At 33.7% G+C, this 16,884-nt stretch overlaps 1 long non-coding RNA gene across 1 annotated transcript; it reads right to left on the reverse strand.

Moving 5' to 3' along the window:
* Positions 1–591: 591 nt before the first annotated feature.
* LOC112005411 (uncharacterized) lies at positions 592–16,048 on the reverse strand. The gene is made up of 11 exons (XR_010630233.1): positions 15,264–16,048; positions 15,035–15,161; positions 14,763–14,845; positions 13,500–13,639; positions 11,131–12,149; positions 10,577–10,672; positions 9,625–9,707; positions 8,709–8,805; positions 5,529–6,654; positions 5,296–5,375; positions 592–3,616 (listed from the first exon to the last, which is right to left on the reverse strand). It is a non-coding gene; the product is annotated as an uncharacterized LOC112005411 (long non-coding RNA).
* Positions 16,049–16,884: the final 836 nt, after the last annotated feature.

The raw sequence follows: 16,884 nt of genomic DNA on the forward strand, positions 1-16,884 counted from the left end.
CTCTTTGGAGACCTATCGTTTTCCAAAATTTGATGATGATTCTATTACATTAAATATGCATTATTAGTTTTTTTTTTTTTAATTTAGTGTTTCTAACTTGATTTGTTTTGTATTTCATTCTTCCTTTGATGCATTGGGTGTGAGAATGAGTGTTTCCCTAGCATTACTCCACTTAATGTGGACAATTTTATCTATTTAATTTAGGCAAAATATTATATTTTAAATTTTAAAATAAAAAGGAGTGGAAATATAAATAATTTCATGATATATATTGGGGATGTGGCTGAATTTAAATGTTAAATAAAATAATAGAGAAAAAATAAAAATAAAACACTAACAATAAACACTAAGTTATCCAAATAATTTTATGTAATATAATAATAGTACATTCTTATATACTATTTTTAATTATTTATAATGCAATATGATAATATTTAAAATCAAAGTCATTAAAAAAAAAATGGAAGGGTGGGAGAAAGAGTGGGAAATAACCATTTTTTTGTGAGAGCAAATTATGTAAAGAATGAAAAGTGAATAACAAATTTATACTAAAGGATGATAATAAAAAGAAACAAAATAAAGAAGATAAAAGGAAAAAGAAAGAGTGATATCAAGGTAGAATTTTGGAGAGATGAAAAGGTAAAGAGAAGGAGAAAGATTGGAGAAAATGTAAATGTTAAAAAAATGAGTAAATTTGATGAGCACAATTTTCTTTTATTTGAATTTAAGTAAAATATTACATTTTTTATTTTTTAAACAAAAAGAGAGAAAATATAAATAATTTAATGATAAGGAAGATGTAGTTGAATTTCAATATTAGTAAAATAGAAGAGAAGGAAAAAAAAATTAAAAGATATAACAATAAATACTAAATTATCCAAATTATGCTATGTTATGGAATACTATTTTATTTTATCTACTATCTTTAATTTTTTATAATGTAATCAGATAAAATTTAACAATCAAAGAGCAAAATAATAATAATAACTTAAAACACAAAACTAAATCGTATCAACTAAATTAGAGTTTTTAAAAACACAAAAATTTATCAACCTAAAGCGAAGATGCAATAAAAAATAAAAATCTACCAAAACATTGAGAGAGAGAGAGAGAGAGAGAGAGATAACCTTTTTGTGAGAGAAAACTATGCAAAGAATGGAAAAGAGTGACAAATTTATAGTAAGAGTGAAGAGATAAGAAGAGACAAATTAAGGAAGATAAAGGGAAAAATGAATAGTAATATTAAAGTAGAAGTAATAAGGATACGAAAAGGTAAGGGAAGAAGAAATGTTAAAAAAATGTAAATATTTTTTTTTTTTGGAACAAATGGTAGAAAGAAGAAATTGTAAATATTTAAAAAATAAGTGAATGTAAAAAAAATTATAAGAAAATTGGAAATAAAAAAGAAAATATATATATATATATATATAGATGTTAAAACCGACAAAGATAATATGTAAAGTCAATAATCTTTTTTTTTTGGGTAAAAAAATAATAATAAATAATAATTATGTGGCGAATGACATGGCAATGAGGTGGCGCAACAGGAGCTTAGCAGCAATAAATGCCACGTTTTAGCTTTTAGTAATATATATATTAATGAATTAAGTCTTAAGAAGGAGTGACACTTAATTGAACATGTGAGCATAATAGCATACAAGCATTTGAGCACCCAAGTTCACATACCTCTTATCGCCCATTAACCTCAAGATTCAAGCATAATCGTTGAAGCAAATGAGTGCAAGAATGTTCAGCTGCAAGATCACTTCGGCCTCCGAGCATACAGACACATCCAAGTGTGCACGTGTGTGGATATCAAACATATGAATATCAATGCATGTGAGCATGGGAGCATGTGATCATCAAAGCATATGAGTATGGGAACATGGGATCATCAAAGTATATAAGCATGAGAGAATGCAATCATTAAAGCATGTGGGCATGGGAGAGCATGTGATCATCAAGGCATATGAGCATGAGAGCATATGATCATTAGAGCATGTAAGCATGTGAGCATTCGAGCATGTAAGCATGTGAGCATTCAAACATGTAATCGAATCAAGTAGACATGTGAGCAACCAAACATGTAAGAACATATAAGCATGATAGCATACGGGCATGTGAAAATGTGATCATCAAAGTGTCCAAACTAATGAGGCACATGGCAGTGTATCTGATCGTCAAAACATGTAAACATGGGAGCATATGATCATTGAAGCATTTGACCATGCGAGATGTGATTATCAAGGCATGTGAATGTGGGAGAATGTGATCGTCAAAGCATGCACACATGTGAGCAATCAACATGTGAGCATCCAAACATGTGATCAATCAAGCATGCAATTAAACATATAGTGTACTCTCCCCAATCACCTTAGCATTTCAGCACAATCATAGAAGCATGTGAGTGTACAAGCATCCAACTGCATGAACACATCAGCCTCCAAGCATACAAATGTATTGTCATCCAAGTGTAAGCACATGTGGATACAAAGAAAAAATTGATGTTTAATGAGAACTAATGAATAAGTCTTATGAAAGAGTGACACTTAATTGAGCATATAAGCATTTAAGAATGGAAGTACACAAGCATGAGAGCAGACACGCATGTGAGCATAAAAGCATTTGAGTATTTAAGCATCCAAGTACACATACCTCTTACCGCCCAATCACCTCAAAATTCAAGCCGAATCATCAAAGCATTTAAGTGCACGAACGTTCAACAACTTGATCACTTAAGCCTCTAAGCATATAGACGTATTATCATCCAACTGTGTGCATATATGTGTGGATATCAAACATGTGAATAGCAAAGCATATGAGCATGGGAGCATGCGATCATCAAAGCATATTAGTATAGGAGCATGGCATCATCAAAGGGGTGAACATGGGAGCATGGGAGCTTGTGATTTTTAAGGCATATGAGCAAAGGATTAGCATGGGAGCATGTGAGCAAGTAAGCATTCTAACATGTTAGCATGAGGTTATACAAAAATGTGAACATATAAGCATATCATCCAATTGTGTGCATATGTGGATATAAACAAAAAGTTGATGCTTATTGAGAATTAATCAATAAGGCTTATGAAAAGCATGAGAGCTTGTGATGATTCAGGCATATGATCAAAGGATGAGCATGGAAGCATGTGAGCGAGTAAGCATTCAAACATGTTAGCATGAGGTTATACAAACATGTGACCATATAAGCATATCATCATCCAATTGTGTGCATATGTGGATATAAACAAAGAGTTGATGCTTATTGAGAATTAATCAATAAGGCTTATGAAGAGCAACATTTGATTGTACACGAGCAATTACGCATAAGGGTATACAAGCATGTAAGTATGAAACCATACACACATATGAGTATTTAAGCACTCAAGTACACATACCTCTTACCACCCAAATCACATCGGCATTCAAGCACAATCTTCAAAGCATTTAAGCATACGAACGTCCAACTGCATGATCACTTAAGCCTCCAAGTATATAGACATCATCAAGCGTACATGTGTGTAGATATCAAACATTTGAATATCAATGCGTGTGACCATGAGAGCATGCAATCATCAATGCATATAAGCATGGGAGCATCGTCAAAGCGTCAAAGCATCTAAGCATGGGAGCAAGTGATCACCAAGGCATGTGAGCATAGGAGCATGTGATCATCACGGCATGTGAGCGTGTGAACATTCAAACATGTGAGTATCCAAGCATCTAAGAAATCAATCATGTGAACATGGGAGCATACAATCATTGAAGCGTGTAGACGTGAGTAGGCAAGTATGTAAGAATATGTGAGCATGAGAGCATAAGGGCATGTCAACATTTGATCATCAAAGCATTCAAACATATTTGCGTGAGGGCATACAAGCATGTGAGCGTGTGATCGTCAAAGCATGTAGACATGGGAGCATACAATAATCGAAGCATGTGAAAATATGAGCATGTTATCATCAAAGCAAATAGTCATGTGAGCATGTAATCATCAAAGCAAGTACACCAGTGAGCATGTGATCAACAAAGCATGTGAACATACAAGCACATGAGAATTTAAGCATCCAAGTACACATACATCTTACCGTCATGAGAGTCTTATGGAGGAATGACACTTAATTAAACATATGAACATTTAAGCATGAGAGTATACAAGCATGTTAGCATGAGTGAATACAAGTATGTGAGCATACAGAATTATGAGTATTTAAGGACCCAAATACACATAGTGCATAAACACTGATGCCTGCACCAATTGAGATTGATATCTTTTCAAATTCTTGTAAGAATAACAACAAGGCCAAAAATGTAGCTAATGACTATTAGCCAGAAGAATAGCATATGATTCCCTCCATAAAGATATGAATCAAATCTAGATTCATAACCATAAGAGAGTAATGTAATTTTTTGCTGGTGTAAGTCAACACTTCTATAAATTTCCAAATAACAGTAAACATGTTAACACTAACATATTAACACTAACTTATCATGCTTCATTCTTCTTCTCATTCAACTGAGAAATTCATATAAGCCCTTGTAATCAATATAGGACTAAACCAAAGAAATCATATTCCTATATGCATAATTAAGTGAATGGTCTATGAATTTTAACCACATCAACGTCACACACAAACTTCATTCAAAAGAGAAACACAAAATAGAAAAATTTTATCCTACTTAGCAACACAATTTGGGTATTTCTCAAAGTTCAAAGAAGTTTGAAATTTTACCCAAAAGAAACTATCTACAATGCATTCATTATCAAAAAACAAGCTAAGCAAAGCAATTCCAGACAAAACTCTTTCACAGACTAAACTAAAGCCATTCATGATACAAACTACTCATAAAACCCCATGATGCACATATAAGCCATTCATGATATATATATATATATATCTGTCCTTTTGATTGTATGCTATATGCTTTACATTTGTTCTTGAAGTTACAAGCAGGGAACAAGAAACTAGCAATAAATATTAGCTCTTTAAAGAGGAATGGCATTATATGATTATCTTATTATTGATTTTGCATGAATTACATCTAACCAATCTATCTGATCCCAAAGTAGTGGGAAAGAAGGTTTGAAATGAAATTCAACATCTCCTAGATACCAAAGGTTAAGTCATACTTATCAAGTAATTTAGATCAAGTAATTGGGACCCAACGGACTTGCTAAATAAAGCATGCATAATGAATGTATATGAGTAAATAACAAAACCAATTCTATGATCTGCGTATAGAGAAACAAAATGCTTGCAATTTTAGGATATGCAAATAGCAAAACAAAATACTTACTGTTTTAGAATTGAGATTGAGTATTTTATGTATCAATGACTTCACCTCTAGAGGAAAACAATATGGACAAGAGAATTCTGCTGCATATACACATCAGCCACAAGAGCAGTTAGTTAAAAGCTGCCAATCCTCCATTTGAACTACTAATTGTTAAGCGACTCACATTCAGTCCCTAGAGAAAGTATCCTCTTTCTTCATGGGAGTAATAAAAGAAAAGGATAAATTATACTAACCACTCTTGAGGTTTGAGTAATGTTAGGGACTTCCCTCCTGTTTTCAGAAATAATATTTTGCCCCTAGCACTGCTAATAGCTTACACTGTGGATGGAATAATTAAAAAAAAAAAAACATATGAACAAAATTTTCACATGACTAACTTAAATCATCATAAAACTAATCCTTTGGAGCTCTAGTTCTCCCTCTCTTGCAATGGCTATTGAGTTTACTTATTTTAAAATAACTTAATTTTTTATTTAAGCTTTTCTTTCTTTGGATGTATAAGGCATCAATATACTGCATATGTGTACATGCATTAAGCACTATATAGCTTTCTCTGGCTAGTGACTAAAGTACATTACAAAAGTAAAATGGGCTGCCTCTATGTAGCCTTGGGCAGAATAACTAGTTTCTGAGCATAGTAGATACACTAAAAAACTTACCCCAATTACCATCGGATTGATGTGACAGTGATCCTTCCTGCAATTACATTAGTTTCTTGCACCTACTATCAATTACCAAAAATTTCTTACTTGAATTAATCACGTCCATACAAATTCATTACTCAAATATCAAAAATACAAAATCGACAAAAGAATAAACAAGATTCTACAATAACAAATAAAAGGGGAAAAATAGATGACCAATTCCAAGCTTCATAACTTGAAAATGAATTTATATTATGCATAAGCTCTAGTGAGTTTTATAAACAAAATGAGTGTAAAAAATCTCTACCATGTGAAGCTACACAGAGCCATTGAAGTGCCTTGGGTCGAAACAAGTAAATTTTTTTGTAATGTATAGTGCTTGTCAACATGTGCAACAGACACAATGTAATATGCCCATCATGTGCAACAGACACAACATGTGCACCACCAATCTCATCCACTTGTGATATTTTCAGAAGAGTATTAAAATAGCAAAAAAGGAAAAGAAGAAATACCTCATTCTTTACTACTTCTAAAAAGAATTTGAATGGGTATATATCAATATCACCAAAGAGTGCTAGATCAAGACCAAATACCCACCACCTTTTAAGGAGTTGCAAAGCAAAATAGCTCTTCTTTTGAGGCATAAACCACCTGCCCAACCAGCTTTTATGACATATAAACCTTATAAAGGTATCAAGACCATCAAACCAATCTGCATTCAAAAAGAGAATATTATTTCACCATAGTGACAATCTAGTCAGTTACAAAGTTTAAGGGCTTCTCAATGAGCAAAATCAGGGTCTAATATTTGATACTAGTTCATGTTATCAAATAAATGCAGAAATAAATTCATAAATGAAGACAAAAGAATCATTTCCAAAGCTTTTCTCTTTTGTGGAGGAACAAAAGTAAATCATGAAAAGGCTTAGACTCAGAATTTATACAAACCATGGTTTCCAGGAATAACAAGACACTGAGGTCCATCATATTGCTTCAGTTCAGACACCCCACAAGGTACCTCAGGCTTTACAGCAACATTCTCTGGCTTATACCACAGAGGGGGTTGTAGAGCATACTCAAAAAGGACAAAAGTTTCACATGTAAATGCTAACGGATGTAAATGCTAACGGATTAGGGTATACGATCCTTAAAGCATGTAGACGTGTGAGTATACGATCATTAAAGCATGAGAACATAGGAGCATGTAATCATTAAAGCAAGTGAACATCAGCCTCCAAGCATGTAGATTTATCATCATCCAAGTGTGATCACATGTTAGCATTTAAGAATGAGAGTGTACAAGCATATGAGCATGAGAGAAAACAAGCATATGAGCATTTAAGCAGCCAAATACACATACCTCTTAAAGCTCAATCATCTTAGCTTTCAGGCACAATCCTCAAAGCATTTGAGTGCAAGAACATCCGAGTGCATGTTCACTTAAGCATCCAAGCATACAAATCATCATCTAAGTGTGTGCTCATATGTGTGGATATCAAACATAAAAATATTAATGCGAGTGAGCATAGGAGCATGTGATCATCAAAGCGTATGAGCAAGGGATCATCAAAGCATGTGATTATCAAAGCATTTCACCATGGGAGCACATGATTATCAACACATTTGAGCATGGGAGCATGTTAGTCAAAGCATGCGAATGTGTGAGCAATCAAACATGTGAGCATCCAAGCATGTAATCATATGAGCAAGAGAGCATATGATCATCAAAGTAGGTAGACATGTGAGCATACAATCATCAAAGCATGAGAATATAGGAGAAGCATGTAATCATTAAAGTATGTGAACATCAAAGCATGTAAACATAAGAGCATGTGACCATCAAAGTAGACATGTGAGCATGTGGTGATCAAACCAAGTCATGTAAGCATGTGATCAATAAAGGATGTGATCATTCAAGCACATGAGCATTTTAGCATCCAAGTTAACATATATTTTACTGTCTTATCACCTTAGCATTTCAGTACAATCATTAAAGCATATGAGTGCACAAGCATCCAACTATCAAAGCATTTGACCATAGGAGTATGTGATTATTAAGGATGTGATCGTCAAAGCATATGAACATGTGAAGAATCAAACATGTGAGTATGGGAACATATGATTATCAAAGCATGTGAACATTGGAGCATGTGATCGTCAAAGCATATGAACATGTGAGAAATCAAACATGTGAGCATGAAAGCATACGATCATCAAAGCATGTAGACATGTGAGCATATGATCATCAAAACATGAGAACATAGGAGCATATAATCATCAAAACAAGTGAGCATCAACCTCCAAGCATCTATATCGTCATCCAAGGGTAGGCACATGTGGATACAAAGAAAGGGCTATTGCTTAATAAGCATTCATAAATACGTCTTATAGAGGAGTTACACTTAATTGAACATGAGGGCATTTAAGAATGAGAGTGTACAAGTATGTGAGCATGAGATCATACAAGCATCTAAGCCTTTAAGCAACCAAATACACATACCACTTACCGCCCATTCACTTTAGCTTTCAAGCATAACACTCAAAGCATTTTTTAGCACAAGAACGTCCAACTGCACGTTCACTTAAGGGTCCAAGCATATAGACAAATCATCATCCAAGTGTGTGCTCACATGTAAGGATATCGAACTTGTAAATATTATTGCAAGTGAGGATTGAAGCAAGTGATCATCGAAGCATGTAGACATGTGAGCATGTGATCATATAAGTGCATGAACATTTAAGCATCCAAATAAATATATATTTTACCGTTTAATCACATTAGCATTTCAACACGATCATCAAAGCATGCGAGTGCACGAGCATCCAACTACATGAGCACATCATCCTCCAAGCATATAAACATCTTCATCCAAGTGTGGGCACATATGGATACAAAGAAAGGGTTGATGGTGAATGAAAATTAATGAATACGCCTTATGAAGTAGTTACACTTAATTAAACATGTGGGCATTTCGAAATGAGTGTACAAGCATGTGAGCATTAGATTATACAAGCATTTAAACAACCAAGTACACACACCACTTATTGTCATATAGCCTCCGCATTCAAGCATTTTTGTCAAATATTTAGGCACACAAACGTCCAACTGCTTGTTCACTAAAGCCTCCGAGCATACAGACATATCATCGTCCAAATGTGTGCACATGTGTGTGAATATTAAACATGTGAATACTGATGCATTTCAGCATTGGAGCATGCAATCATCAAAGCATTCGATGACGGGATCATCAAAGCATATGAGTATAAGAGAAGGTCATTATCAAAGAATTGACCTTGAGAGCATGTGATTATCAAGACATGTGAAAGTGTGAGCAATCAAACATGTAAGCATCCAAGCATGCGAGCATGTGAGTGTGGGACAATATGATCATCAAAGCATGTAGACATGTGAGCATACGATCATCAAAGCATGAGAACATAGAAGCATGTAATCATCAAAGCAAGTGAAAATCAGCCTCCAAGCATATAGATATATCGTCATCCAAGTGTGGGCACATGTGGATACAAAGAAAGGGTTGATGCTTATTGAGAATTAATAAATAATTCTTATGAAGGAGTTACACTTAATTGAACATGTGAGAATTTAAGAATGAGAGTGTACAAGCATGTGAGCATGAGAGCAGACAAGCATATGAGCATTTAAGCAACCAAGTACACATACCTCTTGCCATCCGCCCAATCACTGTAGCTTCCAATCACAATCAACAAAGCATTTGAGCGCAAAAACGTCCAACTGCAAGTTCACTTAAGCGTCCAAGCATATAGAGAAATCATTATCCAAGTGTGTGCTCATGTGTGTGTGTATATCAAACTTCTAAATATTAATGCGAGTGAGCATGGGAACATGTGATCATCGAATCAAATGAGCATCGCATCATCAAAGCATGTGAGTCTGGTGGGAGCATGTGATCATCCAAGCGTGTGGATATCAAACTTGTAAATATTATTGCGAGTAAGCATGGAAGCTTGTGATTATTGAAGCATATGAGCATGAGATCATCAAAGCATGAGCATGTGATTATCAAAGAATTTGACATGGGAGCATGTGATTATCAAGGCATGTGATAGTCAAAACATGTGAACGTATGAGCAATTAAACATGTTAGCATCCAAGCATGTGATCATGTGAGAATGGGAGCATAAGATCATCGAAGCATGTAGACATGTGAGCATATGATCATCGAAGCAAGAGAACATAGTAGCATGTATCATTAAAGCATGTGAACATAGGAACATGGGGCCATCAAAGTAGACATGTGAGCATGTGATCAACAAAGCAAGTGATCATACAAGCTCATGAACATTTAAGTATCTAATTAAATATATATCTTACCATCCAATCACATTATCATTTCAGCACGATCATCAAAGCATGTGAATGCACGAGCATCCAACTACATGAGCACATCAGCCTCTAAGCATATATACATCGTCATCCAAGTGTGGGCACGTGAATACAAAGAAAGGGTTGATGCTAAATGAGAATTAATGACTAAGTTTTATTAAGTAGTTTCACTTAATTGAACATGTGAGCATTTAAGAATGAGTGTACAAACATGTAAGCATTAGAGCATACGGCCATATGAACATTTTAAGCCACCAAGTACACATACCTTTTATCGTCCAATCACCTCTGTAAGGTTGAATTTGAACATTCAATCTCCATATTCAAGCACATTTGTCAAACACTTAAGCGCACAAACATCCAACTGCATAATCCCCTAAGCCTCTGAGCATATAGACATATCATCGTCCAAGTGTATGCACATGTGTGTGGATATTAAACATGTGAATATCAGTGCATTTAAGCATTGTGGCATGCAATCACCAAAGCATACGAGCATGGGATTATCAAAGCATGTGAGTTACAAGGAGCACGGACATGCAAGCATGGAATATAAGTCCTAAGTGAGGACATATGATATGAATGCATGGGCATGTGAGGTGCATGAACATGTGAGCAAGAAATATAATATTTCCTAAGTGATGACAAATGAATGCACAAATATGTGAGAGCACACATAGTCTACCCTAGGAGATGATATGTGAAATGCACGGACATTTTAGCAATTTATAGTAGAAAACAACATTAAAGAGTAGCTATGCATGTGGTTGCATGACATTGGCTAGGAAAGTAAACTACATTCTTGAATTAAATACAACTAACCTCATTCCAAGCCATAGCATAAAAAGTTTGATTAGCATCTTTTCCTTTCAATGCATTTTTCTCATGCAAAAAGATACAAAGAAACAACAAAGGGATATAAAGGTTAAATGCTTAGAAAGTGTGAGAAGAATGTCATTTGACAATTTTATTGTGCTTGAAGGAAATTCCCTTTTTATTTTGAAATTTAGTAATGGAATGTTGATTCTTATAACCTCATGGACTTTTGTGAAAATTTTGAACTTTAAGGGTTTTTTGTAATTTTTAAAAACCTTGAGGATCAATTTATAATTTAAAAAAAGTTTGGGTCAAATTGTAATTTGGAAAAGTTGTGTAGTAAAAAATGTAATTTGGAAAATTTGTGGGGGTCAAAAATGGAATTTGAAAAAAAAAAAATTGGCGTTAAAACATAATTTTGATAGGTTTTACGGTCAAGTGTAATTTTGTGAATGTTGGAATATGGCAAATAATTTAATTTATATATGCATGTGTTATGTGTATCTATATATAGGTATTTTATCTAGGAAGTACAAATATTTCATTTGGTATGTTTTACCAGTGGTGTACCCATACCCGTGCTTCTTAGGTAAGTGCTAATTTTTCAAAAATTGCTATGCTGCTGTATCGTACCCATACCTATACCCGTTACCATAACGGTGCATCCTAGCATTTTTACTTATGTTGTGTATAAGTGTATGTGTGTGTGTGTATATATATATTTTAGGTTTTCAAAATAAATAACTATCAAAATCTTTAAAAACATATCTAAAACTCCTAGATGGTAACTAGGCTTGTTATATAAGCTATGACTCTAGCATTTCTATATTAATGACCAAAACTCACCAGCAGGATATTAAAGGGCAATAGAAACACATTAATGACCAAAACTCACCAGCAGGATGTTAAAGGGCAACTGAAACACAACATATCGGTGGAATTGCAGATTCAAACCAGCTCTTGCAGTCAGTCAATAAAGCCGCATTCTTTCAGCATCCACTAGCCCCCATGGACTCCAACAGTGCCTGATGCAATTAAAAAGATAAGTCCAACAGCTCATGAGCTTTTACAGAAAATTTCAGGGGCTTAAAAGCATAAAGAAAATTTGAATCCCATAAATAAATGACATCATAATTAGTTACCAGTTATAAATGCAAGACAATCAGATAATTAAATGCTCACAATGAGATAAAAAAAAATATATAATTCAATGCAAGACAAGCATATCAAATGGAGAATCACATTATAGATCTATAATATAGCAAAAATACCTAGAGAAAGAGCTACAGATGAGGGTGATGGATTTCCATATTTTCAACACTAGATGCTATCGTTACTAAAAGAAGAAGGGGAGTTTAAATTAGGTAGAATAATGTTTGCTGATAAGATCGACCTCAAGCATGCAAATTTAACTATAAGATATACAATTGGACTTTAATACAGAAGCAGGTGATATCAAGTAGTTATTATACGACAATAGTAATATACTATTGTGTCCCTTGACAATTCCATACAGCCAACGAAAGAATAGTCATCCAGGTTTTGGAATTAAATATCAGTTTATGGGATTACTCACGATATCTCTATTGTCTTAAATAGAATAGTAGGCTTTATGGCTGCATTACTAATCCCTAGTTAGGTAAAACAATACAATGCAGACTAGCTTAATATCCAAAAAGAAATGGAAAAAATCAAAAATAAAGAAAGAAAGAAGTATCGAGTTTTGTATTTATTAAAGAGAGACTGAGAGAGACTGTGAGAGAAGTAATAACATAACTAGTTCCAAGATTTGGCATACATGGCAGAACCAAATCCATGTTAAAAGGCAATCCATCTATATATATATATATGAAAGGCAGGAAAAAAAATCCACAGCACCTAAAATTTAGAACACTCAGCAATTTTGCAGGTATAGGTCTAGAGAATAGAGACATTCCATTCAAGTCACAAAAGTATATTATTTCCGTCCACGTATGGTTACGGAAAATTCTTCCTCAATACAACCCTTGAGTATATTTCAAGATCAAAATATAAAAAGATTGAATTCAAACTAGTTGTGATTGCTGTGAAAAATATGATTTTTTTTTTTTTTGTTTAAACCAAATTCTCTTTTACTTTGTACCACATAGGCTCTAAAATCATCTAAAACAAGAAAGTACGACATGGCCCATACCACAGCTTAAGGGTGTCAATTTTTTGTATGGTTTTAGAGTCATAGAAAAATAGTCTAGAAATAATACCTACTCTATGCTAAGTGAAAATTTAAAACTCTACAAATTAAAATAAAATAAAATAAAAACCAATCAACTAGTTAAGAAATTCATAAATAAAGAAAAAAGAAAATGCAGATAAAACTTGTCATAGCTTATGCTAACCGCATAGCTCAGATGGTAAATAAACCACTCCAGCTTCTAGCTTCCTTCAGAGATTGAACAAACAATTTACACAGTGGCAACATAGATTGTATAAGTGCATGCCCTGTTATTTCAAATTTGTAAGGAGTTCCCTTCTAATCCTGCATATATATAAATAAATTGGAAAAAAAAAATAGTTCAGAATTCTAGGTAACACGGATCAAACCTGTCTTAGCTTACACAAAGCACATAACTCAGACAATAAATAAACTACTAGAGCTTCTGGCTTCCTTCAAAGATTGAAAAGACTATTAACACATAGCAGTGTAGTTTGACAGGTCCATGCCTTTAAGGAGTTTTATTCTAATGCTTCAAGTTCAAGAAGCATCATGTATCATTAGTACTCAAAAAGTTTCTAAACAATCAATTCATAGGAAAGACAATGACTACAGCCTACATGGGTGTGGGTGAATGTAGGCGCAAAAATAATATCTATCAAGAGATAATTTCATATCAGCATAGCCCAATAATTTCACTTTAGAGAGTTGAGGGTTGAATAACTGAGAAAAAGAGAGAAGAAGAAAAGGAATGTATTGACATTATTTCTTTGAAAAATATGATTTGTCTAGTTTAAAACAAAATCTCTCTTACTTGGTACTACAGAGGCACCAAAATCATCTAGAACAAGAAAGTCCAACAAATCCCATTCTATAGATTAAGGGTGTCAATTTGTAGTATGGTTTTATAGTCAAAGAAGAAAACTCTGGAAATAAAAGTTACTATAAGCTAAGTGACTGTGGAACTGTAAAGATCAAGAAAAACATACCAATTAACCAGTAAAAAAAAAAAAAAATCCAAAAACAGATAAAACCTGTCATAGCTTATTATGCTAACCACAGCTCAGATGGTAAATAAACCACTCGAGCTTCTAGCTTCCTTCAGAGATTGAACAAACAATTTACACAGTGGCAATATAGATTGAATTAAGTCCATGCACTATTATTTCAAATTTGTAAGGTCTCTCTTCTAATCCTACACATTTATAAATAAATTGAAAAAAGAGAAGGGCAGAAAGAATAATGTCATAGAAGATGGAGAAAAAATAATTAGGAAAATAAATAGGTAATTTGAACACCGCTGTAAATAAGGAGCCAGCACAGATTAGAAGATATGGTTGCAAGGCAACCCAATTTTGAAATAGTTTCCAAGAACTGATCATCAAAATTGCATAAAATATCCATGCTAATCACATATATGTATATGACAAGAAATTGTTTTGCTTACCACGTGAGCTAAGGCAAAAGCAAGCGGACATGTGTATAAATAGGAGTTAACTGGTTGGAGATCAGAATGGAAGGTGAAAGTTCCTACAAAGGTATTTCTTTTGTTGAACAGTTGTACAAAGTTAAAAATATAAAATAAATAAAAGGTAATACAAACATGATTAATTGGTGTTGTATGCAAAAATAAGTGGGGAGATTGTAAATCAAATCGCATTGCTACTCAATTTTCAAACCAAAAACAAATATCAACTTAAGGTTTTTAATAGTAAGAACCTGTATGAGGTAGGTCGTCAACACGTGTGTTTCCCTGCCATGCCGAATGAATAAGATGAGGAGACTGCATAAGCATGTGTCCTATTTTCCTTCTTGTATGCAGGTTTAACATATAAACCACCAGGCTCTGACAAAAAAAAATGAAAAATGATAAGTGCACATTTGACATGGTTGCACAGAGATTTCGAACAAAATAGATCCTGGAAGTTGCTCAGTGACATCCACATACTTGGCTTGAACCACCACGTCCAACATAGCAGTCTGCACCACCCCTACCACCACGATTTGTAGTGTTAGCACAGCGAGATCTGGAATCCAGTGTGTCCTTACTCTGAAGCAATAAGAGAAAGATTAATAAAGAATGGCAAATTAAGATTGTGTGAGAGTATGGGAGAATAAAAGAAAATCTAATAGGGGTAATGAATGCCCAAAAGGCTGCTATATCAGTCTCCCATTACCTTATATACCATAAAATTGTTAGGTAACAAATTTGTTAGAAAATTTCAAAAGAAAGCAAAACCCCATGCATAGGATACCAAGGATCTGTCATGAAGTCAATTATTTACTTCCCTTGTTCTTTCTCCTCATAGTACTACTCACATAAGTTAAATTATATTGCGTTTGGGATTAATGAACACCTTTGAACTTTAAACTCTAGATCAGAGCAATTTATAATCATTTAAGGACATATCCCAAAATGGAAAGAAAGAAGAAGCCACAACAAAGAATATCTAAGAAAAAGAAAGAAGAAGAAAAGGAATGTATTGACATGATTGCTTTGAAAAATATGATTTTTCTAGTTTAAAACACATTTTCTCTTACTTGGTACCACAGAGGCACCAAAATCATCTAGAACAAGAAAGTCCAATAAAGCCCATTCTACAGATTAAGGGTGTCAATTTGTTGTATGGTTTTAGATTAAAAGAAGACTCTGGAAATAAAAGTTACTATATGCTAAGTGAGTGTGGAACTATAAAGATCAAGAAAAACATACCAATTAACTAGTAAAAAAATCCACACAAAAAAAAAAAAAAAATGGTTCTGTGCCAATCTAAGATATAACATGTTAATTTTATAGAATTACCTGCACTGTTAACTAACAAGGGAAAAAAAGACAAATTAAAACTTTGGACTTTGTTTTAACTTCTCTTCCCAATTTTTTTCTTATGGTGATTTTTATATTCTATTGAGTTCATAACAGTAGGAACTTGACACATGCACGTTTACTTTGGTTGTGAGGCATAGATTCCGTTTCATTGAAACAGTAAAATGTAGGGAGATACTTTCTAATACAATTATGATACATGATGGTGGGGTCGTGGCAGTTGAGCTTTCTAGAGTGGTTGCAGGTGCTTCACAGCTTATTAACATTGGTGCAGTTGAGACTGGTGGAAATAACAAAGATTATCATTATTTATACATATGTCCACTTGCTTTTGCCTTAGCTCACATGGTTAGCGAAAATATTTCTTTTCATATACATATTTGTCATTAGCATAGATATTTTGTGCTATTTTGATGATCGGTTCTTGGAAACATTTCAAAATTGGGTGCCTTGCAACCTATTGTCTAATCTGTGCTGGCTTTTTTATTTATAGTGGTGTTCAAATTACCTATTTATTTTCCTAATTATTTTTTCTCCATCTTCAATGACATTTTTTATCTGCCCTTTTTTTCTCAATTTATTTATAAATGTGCAGGATTAGGAGGGAGACCTTACAAATTTGAAATAACTGGGCATGGACTTATTCAATCTATATTGCCACTGTGTAAATTGTTTGTTCAATCTCTGAAGAAGCTAGAAGCTTGAGTGGTTTATTTACGATCGGCTAGCATTATAAGCTATGGCA

Source organism: Quercus suber, unplaced genomic scaffold (assembly GCF_002906115.3).
Source record: "Quercus suber isolate HL8 unplaced genomic scaffold, Cork oak 2.0 scaffold_142, whole genome shotgun sequence".
Taxonomy (NCBI): domain Eukaryota; kingdom Viridiplantae; phylum Streptophyta; class Magnoliopsida; order Fagales; family Fagaceae; genus Quercus; species Quercus suber.